General features: G+C 43.4%; 14 pseudogenes; all 14 read left to right on the forward strand.

Annotated features, from left to right (window-relative positions):
- Positions 1 to 801: 801 nt before the first annotated feature.
- On the forward strand, positions 802 to 1065 carry LOC130287011 (U2 spliceosomal RNA; annotated as a pseudogene).
- Positions 1066 to 2544: 1479 nt separating this feature from the next.
- On the forward strand, positions 2545 to 2808 carry LOC130289437 (U2 spliceosomal RNA; annotated as a pseudogene).
- Positions 2809 to 4275: 1467 nt separating this feature from the next.
- On the forward strand, positions 4276 to 4539 carry LOC130287013 (U2 spliceosomal RNA; annotated as a pseudogene).
- Positions 4540 to 6007: 1468 nt separating this feature from the next.
- LOC130287014 (U2 spliceosomal RNA) lies at positions 6008 to 6271 on the forward strand (annotated as a pseudogene).
- A 1475-nt stretch (positions 6272 to 7746) lies between these two features.
- On the forward strand, positions 7747 to 8010 carry LOC130287015 (U2 spliceosomal RNA; annotated as a pseudogene).
- Positions 8011 to 9470: 1460 nt separating this feature from the next.
- On the forward strand, positions 9471 to 9734 carry LOC130287017 (U2 spliceosomal RNA; annotated as a pseudogene).
- Positions 9735 to 11213: 1479 nt separating this feature from the next.
- LOC130287018 (U2 spliceosomal RNA) lies at positions 11214 to 11477 on the forward strand (annotated as a pseudogene).
- Positions 11478 to 12952: 1475 nt separating this feature from the next.
- LOC130287019 (U2 spliceosomal RNA) lies at positions 12953 to 13216 on the forward strand (annotated as a pseudogene).
- Positions 13217 to 14669: 1453 nt separating this feature from the next.
- Positions 14670 to 14933, forward strand: LOC130287020 (U2 spliceosomal RNA; annotated as a pseudogene).
- A 1471-nt stretch (positions 14934 to 16404) lies between these two features.
- On the forward strand, positions 16405 to 16668 carry LOC130287021 (U2 spliceosomal RNA; annotated as a pseudogene).
- Positions 16669 to 18138: 1470 nt separating this feature from the next.
- On the forward strand, positions 18139 to 18402 carry LOC130287022 (U2 spliceosomal RNA; annotated as a pseudogene).
- Positions 18403 to 19872: 1470 nt separating this feature from the next.
- On the forward strand, positions 19873 to 20136 carry LOC130287023 (U2 spliceosomal RNA; annotated as a pseudogene).
- Positions 20137 to 21618: 1482 nt separating this feature from the next.
- LOC130287024 (U2 spliceosomal RNA) lies at positions 21619 to 21882 on the forward strand (annotated as a pseudogene).
- Positions 21883 to 23358: 1476 nt separating this feature from the next.
- LOC130287025 (U2 spliceosomal RNA) lies at positions 23359 to 23622 on the forward strand (annotated as a pseudogene).
- Positions 23623 to 24516: the final 894 nt, after the last annotated feature.

Consider the following 24516-nt stretch of genomic DNA (forward strand, 5'->3'; position numbering starts at 1 on the left):
CAAGTGAGTGAGAGAGATCGAATGAATGAAAGTCTGAATGACAGAAAGAAAAAAGGATGAAGAAAGAAGCATGAAGAAAAAAAAATGTATATGGAGTTGCTGACATGAGTGCAATCTACAAAGCCGTTGAGGCTGATCCTCATGGGAGGATTATTGCACCAGGACCCTTAGCACTTTTAAAATGCCATTCAATGCCACGGGCTAGATGTAAACTGCAGATGACCATGTTGTGGTAGTTACCATGGATACCCAAGTGATGTGTGAGCTAACACATAGGCCCAACAGATTCCAAGAAGGCCAGAATCACCAGCGGCACCACCATCGATTGTCAGGTCACCCGGATTCAGCAAATACCAGAGTCCAAAATGATGCAGGTTTATACTGTTAATTTTCAGTTTATCGTTACAGTTGGTGTTATTCCATGTCGGAAGGGACGCAGCTACAGCCAGTGGGGTAACTAGAGACAGGCAGGCAGCTATGTGCAACAAAGGTAGGCGTGTTGTTTTCATATGCAGATCTGAAATATTGTCTTATATGCAAGAGGAGGAGTGATGGGGGTTCAGGCAAAAGCCAGGCTATGGATTGCATTGCTAAATGCTCCATCAGAGTGCAATGGTCGCCTGTCCTTTTTTTAAGTGATGATGTGGGTTTAGCCTGTGCTGTATGTATGTATGGGTGGCTGACTGCCACCCACCCAGAAAGTGTATGGGAGGCTGGTTGGCTGCCAGCCTTCCTTCCATTCCTATGAGTAATGTGAGTGCTCATGAAGGGGACATGGTTGGGTCCACCCCTTTCCCGGTTATCCCCTCTAGGCCTTTTGGCTTAGATCAAGTGTAAAAAAAGAAAGGATCTTGCGACAGATCGCATCCTGAGGCACGTTTTTTTTTGTGTGAATACTTGCACTTGGGTGACTTGTGAGCACATACTGATACATACGTTCCCTATCTGGGGACCATAAATTAAATGGATTTTTGAGAAAGGGAGCTGATTTGGAAGCTTGCTTCTGTCGCCCTATGCATTGACCCGATGTGGCAGTATCTTCGGGTAGTGAACAGTGCACCACCCCATTCCAGTGTTAAACAAGAAAGATTCTCATTTAATCCTCCGTGGGTGAGAATTTGAGTTTGAGAATTGGAGACCAAAATGATGAGTTGCACTGACTGGTTTATGAACGTCTATTCATTTAGCGTTTTAATGACCATGTTTGCACACTGATTGGTGTAAAAAAATAAAATAAAACTAAATAATAATAATCTAGCACACCTGTGCAGGTTTGACATGACATGACAGGTAGCTGTCTTGTGGGTGGTGCTGAATCCTGTTAAATGACATGAGGGTCTCATGCCTATACACAAGGGTGTGTCATTGCTGTTGCTTGACCATGCATTGGTTTCTGTGGTCAGTGAATGATAAAAACAAAATTTACCATCCATTGATGGATGGGAAATCCGCCATGAGGCATTTGTTTTTAGAAACTGCTGCTCACAACCAATGTTGCAATGGAGTGTCTCCATCTGCTGGTGGTATTGGAAAGGCATTAGTGCTATGACAGGGTCTGAAGAAGAAGAAGAAGAAGAAGAAGAAGAAGAAGACGGAAAAAAATATATATAAAAAGAAAAAGAGAGAGAGAGAGAGAGACTGACTTAGTGAGCGAGTGAGTGAGAGAGTGAGAGTGAGTGAGAGTGAATGAGTGAGTGAGTGATTGAGTGAGTGAGTGAGTGAGTGAGAACAAATGAGTTAAAGCAAGTGAGTGAGAGAGATCGAATGAATGAAAGTCTGAATGACAGAAAGAAAAAAGGATGAAGAAAGAAGCATGAAGAAAAAAAAATGTATATGGAGTTGCTGACATGAGTGCAATCTACAAAGCCGTTGAGGCTGATCCTCATGGGAGGATTATTGCACCAGGACCCTTAGCACTTTTAAAATGCCATTCAATGCCACGGGCTAGATGTAAACTGCAGATGACCATGTTGTGGTAGTTACCATGGATACCCAAGTGATGTGTGAGCTAACACATAGGCCCAACAGATTCCAAGAAGGCCAGAATCACCAGCGGCACCACCATCGATTGTCAGGTCACCCGGATTCAGCAAATACCAGAGTCCAAAATGATGCAGGTTTATACTGTTAATTTTCAGTTTATCGTTACAGTTGGTGTTATTCCATGTCGGAAGGGACGCAGCTACAGCCAGTGGGGTAACTAGAGACAGGCAGGCAGCTATGTGCAACAAAGGTAGGCGTGTTGTTTTCATATGCAGATCTGAAATATTGTCTTATATGCAAGAGGAGGAGTGATGGGGGTTCAGGCAAAAGCCAGGCTATGGATTGCATTGCTAAATGCTCCATCAGAGTGCAATGGTCGCCTGTCCTTTTTTTAAGTGATGATGTGGGTTTAGCCTGTGCTGTATGTATGTATGGGTGGCTGACTGCCACCCACCCAGAAAGTGTATGGGAGGCTGGTTGGCTGCCAGCCTTCCTTCCATTCCTATGAGTAATGTGAGTGCTCATGAAGGGGACATGGTTGGGTCCACCCCTTTCCCGGTTATCCCCTCTAGGCCTTTTGGCTTAGATCAAGTGTAAAAAAAGAAAGGATCTTGCGACAGATCGCATCCTGAGGCACGTTTTTTTTTGTGTGAATACTTGCACTTGGGTGACTTGTGAGCACATACTGATACATACGTTCCCTATCTGGGGACCATAAATTAAATGGATTTTTGAGAAAGGGAGCTGATTTGGAAGCTTGCTTCTGTTGCCCTATGCATTGACCCGATGTGGCAGTATCTTCGGGTAGTGAACAGTGCACCACCCCATTCCAGTGTTAAACAAGAAAGATTCTCATTTAATCCTCCGTGGGTGAGAATTTGAGTTTGAGAATTGGAGACCAAAATGATGAGTTGCACTGACTGGTTTATGAACGTCTATTCATTTAGCGTTTTAATGACCATGTTTGCACACTGATTGGTGTAAAAAAATAAAATAAAACTAAATAATAATAATCTAGCACACCTGTGCAGGTTTGACATGACATGACAGGTAGCTGTCTTGTGGGTGGTGCTGAATCCTGTTAAATGACATGAGGGTCTCATGCCTATACACAAGGGTGTGTCATTGCTGTTGCTTGACCATGCATTGGTTTCTGTGGTCAGTGAATGATAAAAACAAAATTTACCATCCATTGATGGATGGGAAATCCGCCATGAGGCATTTGTTTTTAGAAACTGCTGCTCACAACCAATGTTGCAATGGAGTGTCTCCATCTGCTGGTGGTATTGGAAAGGCATTAGTGCTATGACAGGGTCTGAAGAAGAAGAAGAAGAAGAAGACGGAAAAAAATATATATAAAAAGAAAAAGAGAGAGAGAGAGAGAGACTGACTTAGTGAGCGAGTGAGTGAGAGAGTGAGAGTGAGTGAGAGTGAATGAGTGAGTGAGTGATTGAGTGAGTGAGTGAGTGAGTGAGAACAAATGAGTTAAAGCAAGTGAGTGAGAGAGATCGAATGAATGAAAGTCTGAATGACAGAAAGAAAAAAGGATGAAGAAAGAAGCATGAAGAAAAAAAAATGTATATGGAGTTGCTGACATGAGTGCAATCTACAAAGCCGTTGAGGCTGATCCTCATGGGAGGATTATTGCACCAGGACCCTTAGCACTTTTAAAATGCCATTCAATGCCACGGGCTAGATGTAAACTGCAGATGACCATGTTGTGGTAGTTACCATGGATACCCAAGTGATGTGTGAGCTAACACATAGGCCCAACAGATTCCAAGAAGGCCAGAATCACCAGCGGCACCACCATCGATTGTCAGGTCACCCGGATTCAGCAAATACCAGAGTCCAAAATGATGCAGGTTTATACTGTTAATTTTCAGTTTATCGTTACAGTTGGTGTTATTCCATGTCGGAAGGGACGCAGCTACAGCCAGTGGGGTAACTAGAGACAGGCAGGCAGCTATGTGCAACAAAGGTAGGCGTGTTGTTTTCATATGCAGATCTGAAATATTGTCTTATATGCAAGAGGAGGAGTGATGGGGGTTCAGGCAAAAGCCAGGCTATGGATTGCATTGCTAAATGCTCCATCAGAGTGCAATGGTCGCCTGTCCTTTTTTTAAGTGATGATGTGGGTTTAGCCTGTGCTGTATGTATGTATGGGTGGCTGACTGCCACCCACCCAGAAAGTGTATGGGAGGCTGGTTGGCTGCCAGCCTTCCTTCCATTCCTATGAGTAATGTGAGTGCTCATGAAGGGGACATGGTTGGGTCCACCCCTTTCCCGGTTATCCCCTCTAGGCCTTTTGGCTTAGATCAAGTGTAAAAAAAGAAAGGATCTTGCGACAGATCGCATCCTGAGGCACGTTTTTTTTTGTGTGAATACTTGCACTTGGGTGACTTGTGAGCACATACTGATACATACGTTCCCTATCTGGGGACCATAAATTAAATGGATTTTTGAGAAAGGGAGCTGATTTGGAAGCTTGCTTCTGTCGCCCTATGCATTGACCCGATGTGGCAGTATCTTCGGGTAGTGAACAGTGCACCACCCCATTCCAGTGTTAAACAAGAAAGATTCTCATTTAATCCTCCGTGGGTGAGAATTTGAGTTTGAGAATTGGAGACCAAAATGATGAGTTGCACTGACTGGTTTATGAACGTCTATTCATTTAGCGTTTTAATGACCATGTTTGCACACTGATTGGTGTAAAAAAATAAAATAAAACTAAATAATAATAATCTAGCACACCTGTGCAGGTTTGACATGACATGACAGGTAGCTGTCTTGTGGGTGGTGCTGAATCCTGTTAAATGACATGAGGGTCTCATGCCTATACACAAGGGTGTGTCATTGCTGTTGCTTGACCATGCATTGGTTTCTGTGGTCAGTGAATGATAAAAACAAAATTTACCATCCATTGATGGATGGGAAATCCGCCATGAGGCATTTGTTTTTAGAAACTGCTGCTCACAACCAATGTTGCAATGGAGTGTCTCCATCTGCTGGTGGTATTGGAAAGGCATTAGTGCTATGACAGGGTCTGAAGAAGAAGAAGAAGAAGAAGAAGACGGAAAAAAATATATATAAAAAGAAAAAGAGAGAGAGAGAGAGAGAGACTGACTTAGTGAGCGAGTGAGTGAGAGAGTGAGAGTGAGTGAGAGTGAATGAGTGAGTGAGTGATTGAGTGAGTGAGTGAGTGAGAACAAATGAGTTAAAGCAAGTGAGTGAGAGAGATCGAATGAATGAAAGTCTGAATGACAGAAAGAAAAAAGGATGAAGAAAGAAGCATGAAGAAAAAAAAATGTATATGGAGTTGCTGACATGAGTGCAATCTACAAAGCCGTTGAGGCTGATCCTCATGGGAGGATTATTGCACCAGGACCCTTAGCACTTTTAAAATGCCATTCAATGCCACGGGCTAGATGTAAACTGCAGATGACCATGTTGTGGTAGTTACCATGGATACCCAAGTGATGTGTGAGCTAACACATAGGCCCAACAGATTCCAAGAAGGCCAGAATCACCAGCGGCACCACCATCGATTGTCAGGTCACCCGGATTCAGCAAATACCAGAGTCCAAAATGATGCAGGTTTATACTGTTAATTTTCAGTTTATCGTTACAGTTGGTGTTATTCCATGTCGGAAGGGACGCAGCTACAGCCAGTGGGGTAACTAGAGACAGGCAGGCAGCTATGTGCAACAAAGGTAGGCGTGTTGTTTTCATATGCAGATCTGAAATATTGTCTTATATGCAAGAGGAGGAGTGATGGGGGTTCAGGCAAAAGCCAGGCTATGGATTGCATTGCTAAATGCTCCATCAGAGTGCAATGGTCGCCTGTCCTTTTTTTAAGTGATGATGTGGGTTTAGCCTGTGCTGTATGTATGTATGGGTGGCTGACTGCCACCCACCCAGAAAGTGTATGGGAGGCTGGTTGGCTGCCAGCCTTCCTTCCATTCCTATGAGTAATGTGAGTGCTCATGAAGGGGACATGGTTGGGTCCACCCCTTTCCCGGTTATCCCCTCTAGGCCTTTTGGCTTAGATCAAGTGTAAAAAAAGAAAGGATCTTGCGACAGATCGCATCCTGAGGCACGTTTTTTTTTGTGTGAATACTTGCACTTGGGTGACTTGTGAGCACATACTGATACATACGTTCCCTATCTGGGGACCATAAATTAAATGGATTTTTGAGAAAGGGAGCTGATTTGGAAGCTTGCTTCTGTCGCCCTATGCATTGACCCGATGTGGCAGTATCTTCGGGTAGTGAACAGTGCACCACCCCATTCCAGTGTTAAACAAGAAAGATTCTCATTTAATCCTCCGTGGGTGAGAATTTGAGTTTGAGAATTGGAGACCAAAATGATGAGTTGCACTGACTGGTTTATGAACGTCTATTCATTTAGCGTTTTAATGACCATGTTTGCACACTGATTGGTGTAAAAAAATAAAATAAAACTAAATAATAATAATCTAGCACACCTGTGCAGGTTTGACATGACATGACAGGTAGCTGTCTTGTGGGTGGTGCTGAATCCTGTTAAATGACATGAGGGTCTCATGCCTATACACAAGGGTGTGTCATTGCTGTTGCTTGACCATGCATTGGTTTCTGTGGTCAGTGAATGATAAAAACAAAATTTACCATCCATTGATGGATGGGAAATCCGCCATGAGGCATTTGTTTTTAGAAACTGCTGCTCACAACCAATGTTGCAATGGAGTGTCTCCATCTGCTGGTGGTATTGGAAAGGCATTAGTGCTATGACAGGGTCTGAAGAAGAAGAAGAAGAAGAAGACGGAAAAAAATATATATAAAAAGAAAAAGAGAGAGAGAGAGAGAGACTGACTTAGTGAGCGAGTGAGTGAGAGAGTGAGAGTGAGTGAGAGTGAATGAGTGAGTGAGTGATTGAGTGAGTGAGTGAGTGAGTGAGTGAGTGAGAACAAATGAGTTAAAGCAAGTGAGTGAGAGAGATCGAATGAATGAAAGTCTGAATGACAGAAAGAAAAAAGGATGAAGAAAGAAGCATGAAGAAAAAAAAATGTATATGGAGTTGCTGACATGAGTGCAATCTACAAAGCCGTTGAGGCTGATCCTCATGGGAGGATTATTGCACCAGGACCCTTAGCACTTTTAAAATGCCATTCAATGCCACGGGCTAGATGTAAACTGCAGATGACCATGTTGTGGTAGTTACCATGGATACCCAAGTGATGTGTGAGCTAACACATAGGCCCAACAGATTCCAAGAAGGCCAGAATCACCAGCGGCACCACCATCGATTGTCAGGTCACCCGGATTCAGCAAATACCAGAGTCCAAAATGATGCAGGTTTATACTGTTAATTTTCAGTTTATCGTTACAGTTGGTGTTATTCCATGTCGGAAGGGACGCAGCTACAGCCAGTGGGGTAACTAGAGACAGGCAGGCAGCTATGTGCAACAAAGGTAGGCGTGTTGTTTTCATATGCAGATCTGAAATATTGTCTTATATGCAAGAGGAGGAGTGATGGGGGTTCAGGCAAAAGCCAGGCTATGGATTGCATTGCTAAATGCTCCATCAGAGTGCAATGGTCGCCTGTCCTTTTTTTAAGTGATGATGTGGGTTTAGCCTGTGCTGTATGTATGTATGGGTGGCTGACTGCCACCCACCCAGAAAGTGTATGGGAGGCTGGTTGGCTGCCAGCCTTCCTTCCATTCCTATGAGTAATGTGAGTGCTCATGAAGGGGACATGGTTGGGTCCACCCCTTTCCCGGTTATCCCCTCTAGGCCTTTTGGCTTAGATCAAGTGTAAAAAAAGAAAGGATCTTGCGACAGATCGCATCCTGAGGCACGTTTTTTTTTGTGTGAATACTTGCACTTGGGTGACTTGTGAGCACATACTGATACATACGTTCCCTATCTGGGGACCATAAATTAAATGGATTTTTGAGAAAGGGAGCTGATTTGGAAGCTTGCTTCTGTCGCCCTATGCATTGACCCGATGTGGCAGTATCTTCGGGTAGTGAACAGTGCACCACCCCATTCCAGTGTTAAACAAGAAAGATTCTCATTTAATCCTCCGTGGGTGAGAATTTGAGTTTGAGAATTGGAGACCAAAATGATGAGTTGCACTGACTGGTTTATGAACGTCTATTCATTTAGCGTTTTAATGACCATGTTTGCACACTGATTGGTGTAAAAAAATAAAATAAAACTAAATAATAATAATCTAGCACACCTGTGCAGGTTTGACATGACATGACAGGTAGCTGTCTTGTGGGTGGTGCTGAATCCTGTTAAATGACATGAGGGTCTCATGCCTATACACAAGGGTGTGTCATTGCTGTTGCTTGACCATGCATTGGTTTCTGTGGTCAGTGAATGATAAAAACAAAATTTACCATCCATTGATGGATGGGAAATCCGCCATGAGGCATTTGTTTTTAGAAACTGCTGCTCACAACCAATGTTGCAATGGAGTGTCTCCATCTGCTGGTGGTATTGGAAAGGCATTAGTGCTATGACAGGGTCTGAAGAAGAAGAAGAAGAAGACGGAAAAAAATATATATAAAAAGAAAAAGAGAGAGAGAGAGAGAGACTGACTTAGTGAGCGAGTGAGTGAGAGAGTGAGAGTGAGTGAGAGTGAATGAGTGAGTGAGTGATTGAGTGAGTGAGTGAGTGAGAACAAATGAGTTAAAGCAAGTGAGTGAGAGAGATCGAATGAATGAAAGTCTGAATGACAGAAAGAAAAAAGGATGAAGAAAGAAGCATGAAGAAAAAAAAATGTATATGGAGTTGCTGACATGAGTGCAATCTACAAAGCCGTTGAGGCTGATCCTCATGGGAGGATTATTGCACCAGGACCCTTAGCACTTTTAAAATGCCATTCAATGCCACGGGCTAGATGTAAACTGCAGATGACCATGTTGTGGTAGTTACCATGGATACCCAAGTGATGTGTGAGCTAACACATAGGCCCAACAGATTCCAAGAAGGCCAGAATCACCAGCGGCACCACCATCGATTGTCAGGTCACCCGGATTCAGCAAATACCAGAGTCCAAAATGATGCAGGTTTATACTGTTAATTTTCAGTTTATCGTTACAGTTGGTGTTATTCCATGTCGGAAGGGACGCAGCTACAGCCAGTGGGGTAACTAGAGACAGGCAGGCAGCTATGTGCAACAAAGGTAGGCGTGTTGTTTTCATATGCAGATCTGAAATATTGTCTTATATGCAAGAGGAGGAGTGATGGGGGTTCAGGCAAAAGCCAGGCTATGGATTGCATTGCTAAATGCTCCATCAGAGTGCAATGGTCGCCTGTCCTTTTTTTAAGTGATGATGTGGGTTTAGCCTGTGCTGTATGTATGTATGGGTGGCTGACTGCCACCCACCCAGAAAGTGTATGGGAGGCTGGTTGGCTGCCAGCCTTCCTTCCATTCCTATGAGTAATGTGAGTGCTCATGAAGGGGACATGGTTGGGTCCACCCCTTTCCCGGTTATCCCCTCTAGGCCTTTTGGCTTAGATCAAGTGTAAAAAAAGAAAGGATCTTGCGACAGATCGCATCCTGAGGCACGTTTTTTTTTGTGTGAATACTTGCACTTGGGTGACTTGTGAGCACATACTGATACATACGTTCCCTATCTGGGGACCATAAATTAAATGGATTTTTGAGAAAGGGAGCTGATTTGGAAGCTTGCTTCTGTCGCCCTATGCATTGACCCGATGTGGCAGTATCTTCGGGTAGTGAACAGTGCACCACCCCATTCCAGTGTTAAACAAGAAAGATTCTCATTTAATCCTCCGTGGGTGAGAATTTGAGTTTGAGAATTGGAGACCAAAATGATGAGTTGCACTGACTGGTTTATGAACGTCTATTCATTTAGCGTTTTAATGACCATGTTTGCACACTGATTGGTGTAAAAAAATAAAATAAAACTAAATAATAATAATCTAGCACACCTGTGCAGGTTTGACATGACATGACAGGTAGCTGTCTTGTGGGTGGTGCTGAATCCTGTTAAATGACATGAGGGTCTCATGCCTATACACAAGGGTGTGTCATTGCTGTTGCTTGACCATGCATTGGTTTCTGTGGTCAGTGAATGATAAAAACAAAATTTACCATCCATTGATGGATGGGAAATCCGCCATGAGGCATTTGTTTTTAGAAACTGCTGCTCACAACCAATGTTGCAATGGAGTGTCTCCATCTGCTGGTGGTATTGGAAAGGCATTAGTGCTATGACAGGGTCTGAAGAAGAAGAAGAAGAAGAAGAAGAAGAAGAAGACGGAAAAAAATATATATAAAAAGAAAAAGAGAGAGAGAGAGAGAGACTGACTTAGTGAGCGAGTGAGTGAGGGAGTGAGAGTGAGTGAGAGTGAATGAGTGAGTGAGTGATTGAGTGAGTGAGTGAGTGAGTGAGAACAAATGAGTTAAAGCAAGTGAGTGAGAGAGATCGAATGAATGAAAGTCTGAATGACAGAAAGAAAAAAGGATGAAGAAAGAAGCATGAAGAAAAAAAAATGTATATGGAGTTGCTGACATGAGTGCAATCTACAAAGCCGTTGAGGCTGATCCTCATGGGAGGATTATTGCACCAGGACCCTTAGCACTTTTAAAATGCCATTCAATGCCACGGGCTAGATGTAAACTGCAGATGACCATGTTGTGGTAGTTACCATGGATACCCAAGTGATGTGTGAGCTAACACATAGGCCCAACAGATTCCAAGAAGGCCAGAATCACCAGCGGCACCACCATCGATTGTCAGGTCACCCGGATTCAGCAAATACCAGAGTCCAAAATGATGCAGGTTTATACTGTTAATTTTCAGTTTATCGTTACAGTTGGTGTTATTCCATGTCGGAAGGGACGCAGCTACAGCCAGTGGGGTAACTAGAGACAGGCAGGCAGCTATGTGCAACAAAGGTAGGCGTGTTGTTTTCATATGCAGATCTGAAATATTGTCTTATATGCAAGAGGAGGAGTGATGGGGGTTCAGGCAAAAGCCAGGCTATGGATTGCATTGCTAAATGCTCCATCAGAGTGCAATGGTCGCCTGTCCTTTTTTTAAGTGATGATGTGGGTTTAGCCTGTGCTGTATGTATGTATGGGTGGCTGACTGCCACCCACCCAGAAAGTGTATGGGAGGCTGGTTGGCTGCCAGCCTTCCTTCCATTCCTATGAGTAATGTGAGTGCTCATGAAGGGGACATGGTTGGGTCCACCCCTTTCCCGGTTATCCCCTCTAGGCCTTTTGGCTTAGATCAAGTGTAAAAAAAGAAAGGATCTTGCGACAGATCGCATCCTGAGGCACGTTTTTTTTTGTGTGAATACTTGCACTTGGGTGACTTGTGAGCACATACTGATACATACGTTCCCTATCTGGGGACCATAAATTAAATGGATTTTTGAGAAAGGGAGCTGATTTGGAAGCTTGCTTCTGTCGCCCTATGCATTGACCCGATGTGGCAGTATCTTCGGGTAGTGAACAGTGCACCACCCCATTCCAGTGTTAAACAAGAAAGATTCTCATTTAATCCTCCGTGGGTGAGAATTTGAGTTTGAGAATTGGAGACCAAAATGATGAGTTGCACTGACTGGTTTATGAACGTCTATTCATTTAGCGTTTTAATGACCATGTTTGCACACTGATTGGTGTAAAAAAATAAAATAAAACTAAATAATAATAATCTAGCACACCTGCGCAGGTTTGACATGACATGACAGGTAGCTGTCTTGTGGGTGGTGCTGAATCCTGTTAAATGACATGAGGGTCTCATGCCTATACACAAGGGTGTGTCATTGCTGTTGCTTGACCATGCATTGGTTTCTGTGGTCAGTGAATGATAAAAACAAAATTTACCATCCATTGATGGATGGGAAATCCGCCATGAGGCATTTGTTTTTAGAAACTGCTGCTCACAACCAATGTTGCAATGGAGTGTCTCCATCTGCTGGTGGTATTGGAAAGGCATTAGTGCTATGACAGGGTCTGAAGAAGAAGAAGAAGAAGAAGAAGAAGACGGAAAAAAATATATATAAAAAGAAAAAGAGAGAGAGAGAGAGACTGACTTAGTGAGCGAGTGAGTGAGAGAGTGAGAGTGAGTGAGAGTGAATGAGTGAGTGAGTGATTGAGTGAGTGAGTGAGTGAGTGAGTGAGAACAAATGAGTTAAAGCAAGTGAGTGAGAGAGATCGAATGAATGAAAGTCTGAATGACAGAAAGAAAAAAGGATGAAGAAAGAAGCATGAAGAAAAAAAAATGTATATGGAGTTGCTGACATGAGTGCAATCTACAAAGCCGTTGAGGCTGATCCTCATGGGAGGATTATTGCACCAGGACCCTTAGCACTTTTAAAATGCCATTCAATGCCACGGGCTAGATGTAAACTGCAGATGACCATGTTGTGGTAGTTACCATGGATACCCAAGTGATGTGTGAGCTAACACATAGGCCCAACAGATTCCAAGAAGGCCAGAATCACCAGCGGCACCACCATCGATTGTCAGGTCACCCGGATTCAGCAAATACCAGAGTCCAAAATGATGCAGGTTTATACTGTTAATTTTCAGTTTATCGTTACAGTTGGTGTTATTCCATGTCGGAAGGGACGCAGCTACAGCCAGTGGGGTAACTAGAGACAGGCAGGCAGCTATGTGCAACAAAGGTAGGCGTGTTGTTTTCATATGCAGATCTGAAATATTGTCTTATATGCAAGAGGAGGAGTGATGGGGGTTCAGGCAAAAGCCAGGCTATGGATTGCATTGCTAAATGCTCCATCAGAGTGCAATGGTCGCCTGTCCTTTTTTTAAGTGATGATGTGGGTTTAGCCTGTGCTGTATGTATGTATGGGTGGCTGACTGCCACCCACCCAGAAAGTGTATGGGAGGCTGGTTGGCTGCCAGCCTTCCTTCCATTCCTATGAGTAATGTGAGTGCTCATGAAGGGGACATGGTTGGGTCCACCCCTTTCCCGGTTATCCCCTCTAGGCCTTTTGGCTTAGATCAAGTGTAAAAAAAGAAAGGATCTTGCGACAGATCGCATCCTGAGGCACGTTTTTTTTTGTGTGAATACTTGCACTTGGGTGACTTGTGAGCACATACTGATACATACGTTCCCTATCTGGGGACCATAAATTAAATGGATTTTTGAGAAAGGGAGCTGATTTGGAAGCTTGCTTCTGTCGCCCTATGCATTGACCCGATGTGGCAGTATCTTCGGGTAGTGAACAGTGCACCACCCCATTCCAGTGTTAAACAAGAAAGATTCTCATTTAATCCTCCGTGGGTGAGAATTTGAGTTTGAGAATTGGAGACCAAAATGATGAGTTGCACTGACTGGTTTATGAACGTCTATTCATTTAGCGTTTTAATGACCATGTTTGCACACTGATTGGTGTAAAAAAATAAAATAAAACTAAATAATAATAATCTAGCACACCTGTGCAAGTTTGACATGACATGACAGGTAGCTGTCTTGTGGGTGGTGCTGAATCCTGTTAAATGACATGAGGGTCTCATGCCTATACACAAGGGTGTGTCATTGCTGTTGCTTGACCATGCATTGGTTTCTGTGGTCAGTGAATGATAAAAACAAAATTTACCATCCATTGATGGATGGGAAATCCGCCATGAGGCATTTGTTTTTAGAAACTGCTGCTCACAACCAATGTTGCAATGGAGTGTCTCCATCTGCTGGTGGTATTGGAAAGGCATTAGTGCTATGACAGGGTCTGAAGAAGAAGAAGAAGAAGAAGAAGAAGACGGAAAAAAATATATATAAAAAGAAAAAGAGAGAGAGAGAGAGAGACTGACTTAGTGAGCGAGTGAGTGAGAGAGTGAGAGTGAGTGAGAGTGAATGAGTGAGTGAGTGATTGAGTGAGTGAGTGAGTGAGTGAGTGAGTGAGAGAGATCGAATGAATGAAAGTCTGAATGACAGAAAGAAAAAAGGATGAAGAAAGAAGCATGAAGAAAAAAAAATGTATATGGAGTTGCTGACATGAGTGCAATCTACAAAGCCGTTGAGGCTGATCCTCATGGGAGGATTATTGCACCAGGACCCTTAGCACTTTTAAAATGCCATTCAATGCCACGGGCTAGATGTAAACTGCAGATGACCATGTTGTGGTAGTTACCATGGATACCCAAGTGATGTGTGAGCTAACACATAGGCCCAACAGATTCCAAGAAGGCCAGAATCACCAGCGGCACCACCATCGATTGTCAGGTCACCCGGATTCAGCAAATACCAGAGTCCAAAATGATGCAGGTTTATACTGTTAATTTTCAGTTTATCGTTACAGTTGGTGTTATTCCATGTCGGAAGGGACGCAGCTACAGCCAGTGGGGTAACTAGAGACAGGCAGGCAGCTATGTGCAACAAAGGTAGGCGTGTTGTTTTCATATGCAGATCTGAAATATTGTCTTATATGCAAGAGGAGGAGTGATGGGGGTTCAGGCAAAAGCCAGGCTATGGATTGCATTGCTAAATGCTCCATCAGAGTGCAATGGTCGCCTGTCCTTTTTTTAAGTGATGATGTGGGTTTAGCCTGTGCTGTATGTATGTATGGGTGGCTGACTGCCACCCACCCAGAAAGTGTATGGGAGGCTGGTTGGCTGCCAGCCTTCCTTCCATTCCTATGAGTAATGTGAGTGCTCATGAAGGGGACATGGTTGGGTCCACCCCTTTCCCGGTTATCCCCTCTAGGCCTTTTGGCTTAGATCAAGTGTAAAAAAAGAAAGGATCTTGCGACAGATCGCATCCTGAGGCACGTTTTTTTTTGTGTGAATACTTGCACTTGGGTGACTTGTGAGCACATACTGATACATACGTTCCCTATCTGGGGACCATAAATTAAATGGATTTTTGAGAAAGGGAGCTGATTTGGAAGCTTGCTTCTGTCGCCCTATGCATTGACCCGATGTGGCAGTATCTTCGGGTAGTGAACAGTGCACCACCCCATTCCAGTGTTAAACAAGAAAGATTCTCATTTAATCCTCCGTGGGTGAGAATTTGAGTTTGAGAATTGGAGACCAAAATGATGAGTTGCACTGACTGGTTTATGAACGTCTATTCATTTAGCGTTTTAATGACCATGTTTGCACACTGATTGGTGTAAAAAAATAAAATAAAACTAAATAATAATAATCTAGCACACCTGTGCAGGTTTGACATGACATGACAGGTAGCTGTCTTGTGGGTGGTGCTGAATCCTGTTAAATGACATGAGGGTCTCATGCCTATACACAAGGGTGTGTCATTGCTGTTGCTTGACCATGCATTGGTTTCTGTGGTCAGTGAATGATAAAAACAAAATTTACCATCCATTGATGGATGGGAAATCCGCCATGAGGCATTTGTTTTTAGAAACTGCTGCTCACAACCAATGTTGCAATGGAGTGTCTCCATCTGCTGGTGGTATTGGAAAGGCATTAGTGCTATGACAGGGTCTGAAGAAGAAGAAGAAGAAGAAGACGGAAAAAAATATATATAAAAAGAAAAAGAGAGAAAGAGAGAGAGACTGACTTAGTGAGCGAGTGAGTGAGAGAGTGAGAGTGAGTGAGAGTGAATGAGTGAGTGAGTGATTGAGTGAGTGAGTGAGTGAGTGAGTGAGAACAAATGAGTTAAAGCAAGTGAGTGAGAGAGATCGAATGAATGAAAGTCTGAATGACAGAAAGAAAAAAGGATGAAGAAAGAAGCATGAAGAAAAAAAAATGTATATGGAGTTGCTGACATGAGTGCAATCTACAAAGCCGTTGAGGCTGATCCTCATGGGAGGATTATTGCACCAGGACCCTTAGCACTTTTAAAATGCCATTCAATGCCACGGGCTAGATGTAAACTGCAGATGACCATGTTGTGGTAGTTACCATGGATACCCAAGTGATGTGTGAGCTAACACATAGGCCCAACAGATTCCAAGAAGGCCAGAATCACCAGCGGCACCACCATCGATTGTCAGGTCACCCGGATTCAGCAAATACCAGAGTCCAAAATGATGCAGGTTTATACTGTTAATTTTCAGTTTATCGTTACAGTTGGTGTTATTCCATGTCGGAAGGGACGCAGCTACAGCCAGTGGGGTAACTAGAGACAGGCAGGCAGCTATGTGCAACAAAGGTAGGCGTGTTGTTTTCATATGCAGATCTGAAATATTGTCTTATATGCAAGAGGAGGAGTGATGGGGGTTCAGGCAAAAGCCAGGCTATGGATTGCATTGCTAAATGCTCCATCAGAGTGCAATGGTCGCCTGTCCTTTTTTTAAGTGATGATGTGGGTTTAGCCTGTGCTGTATGTATGTATGGGTGGCTGACTGCCACCCACCCAGAAAGTGTATGGGAGGCTGGTTGGCTGCCAGCCTTCCTTCCATTCCTATGAGTAATGTGAGTGCTCATGAAGGGGACATGGTTGGGTCCACCCCTTTCCCGGTTATCCCCTCTAGGCCTTTTGGCTTAGATCAAGTGTAAAAAAAGAAAGGATCTTGCGACAGATCGCATCCTGAGGCACGTTTTTTTTTGTGTGAATACTTGCACTTGGGTGACTTGTGAGCACATACTGATACATACGTTCCCTATCTGGGGACCATAAATTAAATGGATTTTTGAGAAAGGGAGCTGATTTGGAAGCTTGCTTCTGTCGCCCTATGCATTGACCCGATGTGGCAGTATCTTCGGGTAGTGAACAGTGCACCACCCCATTCCAGTGTTAAACAAGAAAGATTCTCATTTAATCCTCCGTGGGTGAGAATTTGAGTTTGAGAATTGGAGACCAAAATGATGAGTTGCACTGACTGGTTTATGAACGTCTATTCATTTAGCGTTTTAATGACCATGTTTGCACACTGATTGGTGTAAAAAAATAAAATAAAACTAAATAATAATAATCTAGCACACCTGTGCAGGTTTGACATGACATGACAGGTAGCTGTCTTGTGGGTGGTGCTGAATCCTGTTAAATGACATGAGGGTCTCATGCCTATACACAAGGGTGTGTCATTGCTGTTGCTTGACCATGCATTGGTTTCTGTGGTCAGTGAATGATAAAAACAAAATTTACCATCCATTGATGGATGGGAAATCCGCCATGAGGCATTTGTTTTTAGAAACTGCTGCTCACAACCAATGTTGCAATGGAGTGTCTCCATCTGCTGGTGGTATTGGAAAGGCATTAGTGCTATGACAGGGTCTGAAGAAGAAGAAGAAGAAGAAGAAGACGGAAAAAAATATATATAAAAAGAAAAAGAGAGAGAGAGAGAGAGACTGACTTAGTGAGCGAGTGAGTGAGAGAGTGAGAGTGAGTGAGAGTGAATGAGTGAGTGAGTGATTGAGTGAGTGAGTGAGTGAGTGAGAACAAATGAGTTAAAGCAAGTGAGTGAGAGAGATCGAATGAATGAAAGTCTGAATGACAGAAAGAAAAAAGGATGAAGAAAGAAGCATGAAGAAAAAAAAATGTATATGGAGTTGCTGACATGAGTGCAATCTACAAAGCCGTTGAGGCTGATCCTCATGGGAGGATTATTGCACCAGGACCCTTAGCACTTTTAAAATGCCATTCAATGCCACGGGCTAGATGTAAACTGCAGATGACCATGTTGTGGTAGTTACCATGGATACCCAAGTGATGTGTGAGCTAACACATAGGCCCAACAGATTCCAAGAAGGCCAGAATCACCAGCGGCATCACCATCGATTGTCAGGTCACCCGGATTCAGCAAATACCAGAGTCCAAAATGATGCAGGTTTATACTGTTAATTTTCAGTTTATCGTTACAGTTGGTGTTATTCCATGTCGGAAGCGACGCAGCTACAGCCAGTGGGGTAACTAGAGACAGGCAGGCAGCTATGTGCAACAAAGGTAGGCGTGTTGTTTTCATATGCAGATCTGAAATATTGTCTTATATGCAAGAGGAGGAGTGATGGGGGTTCAGGCAAAAGCCAGGCTATGGATTGCATTGCTAAATGCTCCATCAGAGTGCAATGGTCGCCTGTCCTTTTTTTAAGTGATGATGTGGGTTTAGCCTGTGCTGTATGTATGTATGGGTGGCTGACTGCCACCCACCCAGAAAGTGTATGGGAGGCTGGTTGGCTGCCAGCCTTCCTTCCATTCCTATGAGTAATGTGAGTGCTCATGAAGGGGACATGGTTGGGTCCACCCCTTTCCCGGTTATCCCCTCTAGGCCTTTTGGCTTAGATCAAGTGTAAAAAAAGAAAGGATCTTGCGACAGATCGCATCCTGAGGCACGTTTTTTTTTGTGTGAATACTTGCACTTGGGTGACTTGTGAGCACATACTGATACATACGTTCCCTATCTGGGGACCATAAATTAAATGGATTTTTGAGAAAGGGAGCTGATTTGGAAGCTTGCTTCTGTCGCCCTATGCATTGACCCGATGTGGCAGTATCTTCGGGTAGTGAACAGTGCACCACCCCATTCCAGTGTTAAACAAGAAAGATTCTCATTTAATCCTCCGTGGGTGAGAATTTGAGTTTGAGAATTGGAGACCAAAATGATGAGTTGCACTGACTGGTTTATGAACGTCTATTCATTTAGCGTTTTAATGACCATGTTTGCACACTGATTGGTGTAAAAAAATAAAATAAAACTAAATAATAATAATCTAGCACACCTGTGCAGGTTTGACATGACATGACAGGTAGCTGTCTTGTGGGTGGTGCTGAATCCTGTTAAATGACATGAGGGTCTCATGCCTATACACAAGGGTGTGTCATTGCTGTTGCTTGACCATGCATTGGTTTCTGTGGTCAGTGAATGATAAAAACAAAATTTACCATCCATTGATGGATGGGAAATCCGCCATGAGGCATTTGTTTTTAGAAACTGCTGCTCACAACCAATGTTGCAATGGAGTGTCTCCATCTGCTGGTGGTATTGGAAAGGCATTAGTGCTATGACAGGGTCTGAAGAAGAAGAAGAAGAAGAAGAAGAAGAAGACGGAAAAAAATATATATAAAAAGAAAAAGAGAGAGAGAGAGAGACTGACTTAGTGAGCGAGTGAGTGAGAGAGTGAGAGTGAGTGAGAGTGAATGAGTGAGTGAGTGATTGAGTGAGTGAGTGAGTGAGAACAAATGAGTTAAAGCAAGTGAGTGAGAGAGATCGAATGAATGAAAGTCTGAATGACAGAAAGAAAAAAGGATGAAGAAAGAAGCATGAAGAAAAAAAAATGTATATGGAGTTGCTGACATGAGTGCAATCTACAAAGCCGTTGAGGCTGATCCTCATGGGAGGATTATTGCACCAGGACCCTTAGCACTTTTAAAATGCCATTCAATGCCACGGGCTAGATGTAAACTGCAGATGACCATGTTGTGGTAGTTACCATGGATACCCAAGTGATGTGTGAGCTAACACATAGGCCCAACAGATTCCAAGAAGGCCAGAATCACCAGCGGCACCACCATCGATTGTCAGGTCACCCGGATTCAGCAAATACCAGAGTCCAAAATGATGCAGGTTTATACTGTTAATTTTCAGTTTATCGTTACAGTTGGTGTTATTCCATGTCGGAAGGGACGCAGCTACAGCCAGTGGGGTAACTAGAGACAGGCAGGCAGCTATGTGCAACAAAGGTAGGCGTGTTGTTTTCATATGCAGATCTGAAATATTGTCTTATATGCAAGAGGAGGAGTGATGGGGGTTCAGGCAAAAGCCAGGCTATGGATTGCATTGCTAAATGCTCCATCAGAGTGCAATGGTCGCCTGTCCTTTTTTTAAGTGATGATGTGGGTTTAGCCTGTGCTGTATGTATGTATGGGTGGCTGACTGCCACCCACCCAGAAAGTGTATGGGAGGCTGGTTGGCTGCCAGCCTTCCTTCCATTCCTATGAGTAATGTGAGTGCTCATGAAGGGGACATGGTTGGGTCCACCCCTTTCCCGGTTATCCCCTCTAGGCCTTTTGGCTTAGATCAAGTGTAAAAAAAGAAAGGATCTTGCGACAGATCGCATCCTGAGGCACGTTTTTTTTTGTGTGAATACTTGCACTTGGGTGACTTGTGAGCACATACTGATACATACGTTCCCTATCTGGGGACCATAAATTAAATGGATTTTTGAGAAAGGGAGCTGATTTGGAAGCTTGCTTCTGTCGCCCTATGCATTGACCCGATGTGGCAGTATCTTCGGGTAGTGAACAGTGCACCACCCCATTCCAGTGTTAAACAAGAAAGATTCTCATTTAATCCTCCGTGGGTGAGAATTTGAGTTTGAGAATTGGAGACCAAAATGATGAGTTGCACTGACTGGTTTATGAACGTCTATTCATTTAGCGTTTTAATGACCATGTTTGCACACTGATTGGTGTAAAAAAATAAAATAAAACTAAATAATAATAATCTAGCACACCTGTGCAGGTTTGACATGACATGACAGGTAGCTGTCTTGTGGGTGGTGCTGAATCCTGTTAAATGACATGAGGGTCTCATGCCTATACACAAGGGTGTGTCATTGCTGTTGCTTGACCATGCATTGGTTTCTGTGGTCAGTGAATGATAAAAACAAAATTTACCATCCATTGATGGATGGGAAATCCGCCATGAGGCATTTGTTTTTAGAAACTGCTGCTCACAACCAATGTTGCAATGGAGTGTCTCCATCTGCTGGTGGTATTGGAAAGGCATTAGTGCTATGACAGGGTCTGAAGAAGAAGAAGAAGAAGAAGAAGAAGAAGAAGAAGACGGAAAAAAATATATATAAAAAGAAAAAGAGAGAGAGAGAGAGAGACTGACTTAGTGAGCGAGTGAGTGAGAGAGTGAGAGTGAGTGAGAGTGAATGAGTGAGTGAGTGATTGAGTGAGTGAGTGAGTGAGTGAGAACAAATGAGTTAAAGCAAGTGAGTGAGAGAGATCGAATGAATGAAAGTCTGAATGACAGAAAGAAAAAAGGATGAAGAAAGAAGCATGAAGAAAAAAAAATGTATATGGAGTTGCTGACATGAGTGCAATCTACAAAGCCGTTGAGGCTGATCCTCATGGGAGGATTATTGCACCAGGACCCTTAGCACTTTTAAAATGCCATTCAATGCCACGGGCTAGATGTAAACTGCAGATGACCATGTTGTGGTAGTTACCATGGATACCCAAGTGATGTGTGAGCTAACACATAGGCCCAACAGATTCCAAGAAGGCCAGAATCACCAGCGGCACCACCATCGATTGTCAGGTCACCCGGATTCAGCAAATACCAGAGTCCAAAATGATGCAGGTTTATACTGTTAATTTTCAGTTTATCGTTACAGTTGGTGTTATTCCATGTCGGAAGGGACGCAGCTACAGCCAGTGGGGTAACTAGAGACAGGCAGGCAGCTATGTGCAACAAAGGTAGGCGTGTTGTTTTCATATGCAGATCTGAAATATTGTCTTATATGCAAGAGGAGGAGTGATGGGGGTTCAGGCAAAAGCCAGGCTATGGATTGCATTGCTAAATGCTCCATCAGAGTGCAATGGTCGCCTGTCCTTTTTTTAAGTGATGATGTGGGTTTAGCCTGTGCTGTATGTATGTATGGGTGGCTGACTGCCACCCACCCAGAAAGTGTATGGGAGGCTGGTTGGCTGCCAGCCTTCCTTCCATTCCTATGAGTAATGTGAGTGCTCATGAAGGGGACATGGTTGGGTCCACCCCTTTCCCGGTTATCCCCTCTAGGCCTTTTGGCTTAGATCAAGTGTAAAAAAAGAAAGGATCTTGCGACAGATCGCATCCTGAGGCACGTTTTTTTTTGTGTGAATACTTGCACTTGGGTGACTTGTGAGCACATACTGATACATACGTTCCCTATCTGGGGACCATAAATTAAATGGATTTTTGAGAAAGGGAGCTGATTTGGAAGCTTGCTTCTGTCGCCCTATGCATTGACCCGATGTGGCAGTATCTTCGGGTAGTGAACAGTGCACCACCCCATTCCAGTGTTAAACAAGAAAGATTCTCATTTAATCCTCCGTGGGTGAGAATTTGAGTTTGAGAATTGGAGACCAAAATGATGAGTTGCACTGACTGGTTTATGAACGTCTATTCATTTAGCGTTTTAATGACCATGTTTGCACACTGATTGGTGTAAAAAAATAAAATAAAACTAAATAATAATAATCTAGCACACCTGTGCAGGTTTGACATGACATGACAGGTAGCTGTCTTGTGGGTGGTGCTGAATCCTGTTAAATGACATGAGGGTCTCATGCCTATACACAAGGGTGTGTCATTGCTGTTGCTTGACCATGCATTGGTTTCTGTGGTCAGTGAATGATAAAAACAAAATTTACCATCCATTGATGGATGGGAAATCCGCCATGAGGCATTTGTTTTTAGAAACTGCTGCTCACAACCAATGTTGCAATGGAGTGTCTCCATCTGCTGGTGGTATTGGAAAGGAATTAGTGCTATGACAGGGTCTGAAGAAGAAGAAGAAGAAGAAGAAGAAGAAGACGGAAAAAAATATATATAAAAAGAAAAAGAGAGAGAGAGAGAGAGACTGACTTAGTGAGCGAGTGAGTGAGAGAGTGAGAGTGAGTGAGAGTGAATGAGTGAGTGAGTGATTGAGTGAGTGAGTGAGTGAGTGAGAACAAATGAGTTAAAGCAAGTGAGTGAGAGAGATCGAATGAATGAAAGTCTGAATGACAGAAAGAAAAAAGGATGAAGAAAGAAGCATGAAGAAAAAAAAATGTATATGGAGTTGCTGACATGAGTGCAATCTACAAAGCCGTTGAGGCTGATCCTCATGGGAGGATTATTGCACCAGGACCCTTAGCACTTTTAAAATGCCATTCAATGCCACGGGCTAGATGTAAACTGCAGATGACCATGTTGTGGTAGTTACCATGGATACCCAAGTGATGTGTGAGCTAACACATAGGCCCAACAGATTCCAAGAAGGCCAGAATCACCAGCGGCACCACCATCGATTGTCAGGTCACCCGGATTCAGCAAATACCAGAGTCCAAAATGATGCAGGTTTATACTGTTAATTTTCAGTTTATCGTTACAGTTGGTGTTATTCCATGTCGGAAGGGACGCAGCTACAGCCAGTGGGGTAACTAGAGACAGGCAGGCAGCTATGTGCAACAAAGGTAGGCGTGTTGTTTTCATATGCAGATCTGAAATATTGTCTTATATGCAAGAGGAGGAGTGATGGGGGTTCAGGCAAAAGCCAGGCTATGGATTGCATTGCTAAATGCTCCATCAGAGTGCAATGGTCACCTGTCCTTTTTTTAAGTGATGATGTGGGTTTAGCCTGTGCTGTATGTATGTATGGGTGGCTGACTGCCACCCACCCAGAAAGTGTATGGGAGGCTGGTTGGCTGCCAGCCTTCCTTCCATTCCTATGAGTAATGTGAGTGCTCATGAAGGGGACATGGTTGGGTCCACCCCTTTCCCGGTTATCCCCTCTAGGCCTTTTGGCTTAGATCAAGTGTAAAAAAAGAAAGGATCTTGCGACAGATCGCATCCTGAGGCACGTTTTTTTTTGTGTGAATACTTGCACTTGGGTGACTTGTGAGCACATACTGATACATACGTTCCCTATCTGGGGACCATAAATTAAATGGATTTTTGAGAAAGGGAGCTGATTTGGAAGCTTGCTTCTGTCGCCCTATGCATTGACCCGATGTGGCAGTATCTTCGGGTAGTGAACAGTGCACCACCCCATTCCAGTGTTAAACAAGAAAGATTCTCATTTAATCCTCCGTGGGTGAGAATTTGAGTTTGAGAATTGGAGACCAAAATGATGAGTTGCACTGACTGGTTTATGAACGTCTATTCATTTAGCGTTTTAATGACCATGTTTGCACACTGATTGGTGTAAAAAAATAAAATAAAACTAAATAATAATAATCTAGCACACCTGTGCAGGTTTGACATGACATGACAGGTAGCTGTCTTGTGGGTGGTGCTGAATCCTGTTAAATGACATGAGGGTCTCATGCCTATACACAAGGGTGTGTCATTGCTGTTGCTTGACCATGCATTGGTTTCTGTGGTCAGTGAATGATAAAAACAAAATTTACCATCCATTGATGGATGGGAAATCCGCCATGAGGCATTTGTTTTTAGAAACTGCTGCTCACAACCAATGTTGCAATGGAGTGTCTCCATCTGCTGGTGGTATTGGAAAGGCATTAGTGCTATGACAGGGTCTGAAGAAGAAGAAGAAGAAGAAGACGGAAAAAAATATATATAAAAAGAAAAAGAGAGAGAGAGAGAGAGACTGACTTAGTGAGCGAGTGAGTGAGAGAGTGAGAGTGAGTGAGAGTGAATGAGTGAGTGAGTGATTGAGTGAGTGAGTGAGTGAGAACAAATGAGTTAAAGCAAGTGAGTGAGAGAGATCGAATGAATGAAAGTCTGAATGACAGAAAGAAAAAAGGATGAAGAAAGAAGCATGAAGAAAAAAAAATGTATATGGAGTTGCTGACATGAGTGCAATCTACAAAGCCGTTGAGGCTGATCCTCATGGGAGGATTATTGCACCAGGACCCTTAGCACTTTTAAAATGCCATTCAATGCCACGGGCTAGATGTAAACTGCAGATGACCATGTTGTG

This window comes from Hyla sarda, chromosome 8, assembly GCF_029499605.1.
Source record: "Hyla sarda isolate aHylSar1 chromosome 8, aHylSar1.hap1, whole genome shotgun sequence".
In the NCBI taxonomy this organism is placed as follows: Eukaryota; Metazoa; Chordata; class Amphibia; order Anura; family Hylidae; genus Hyla; species Hyla sarda.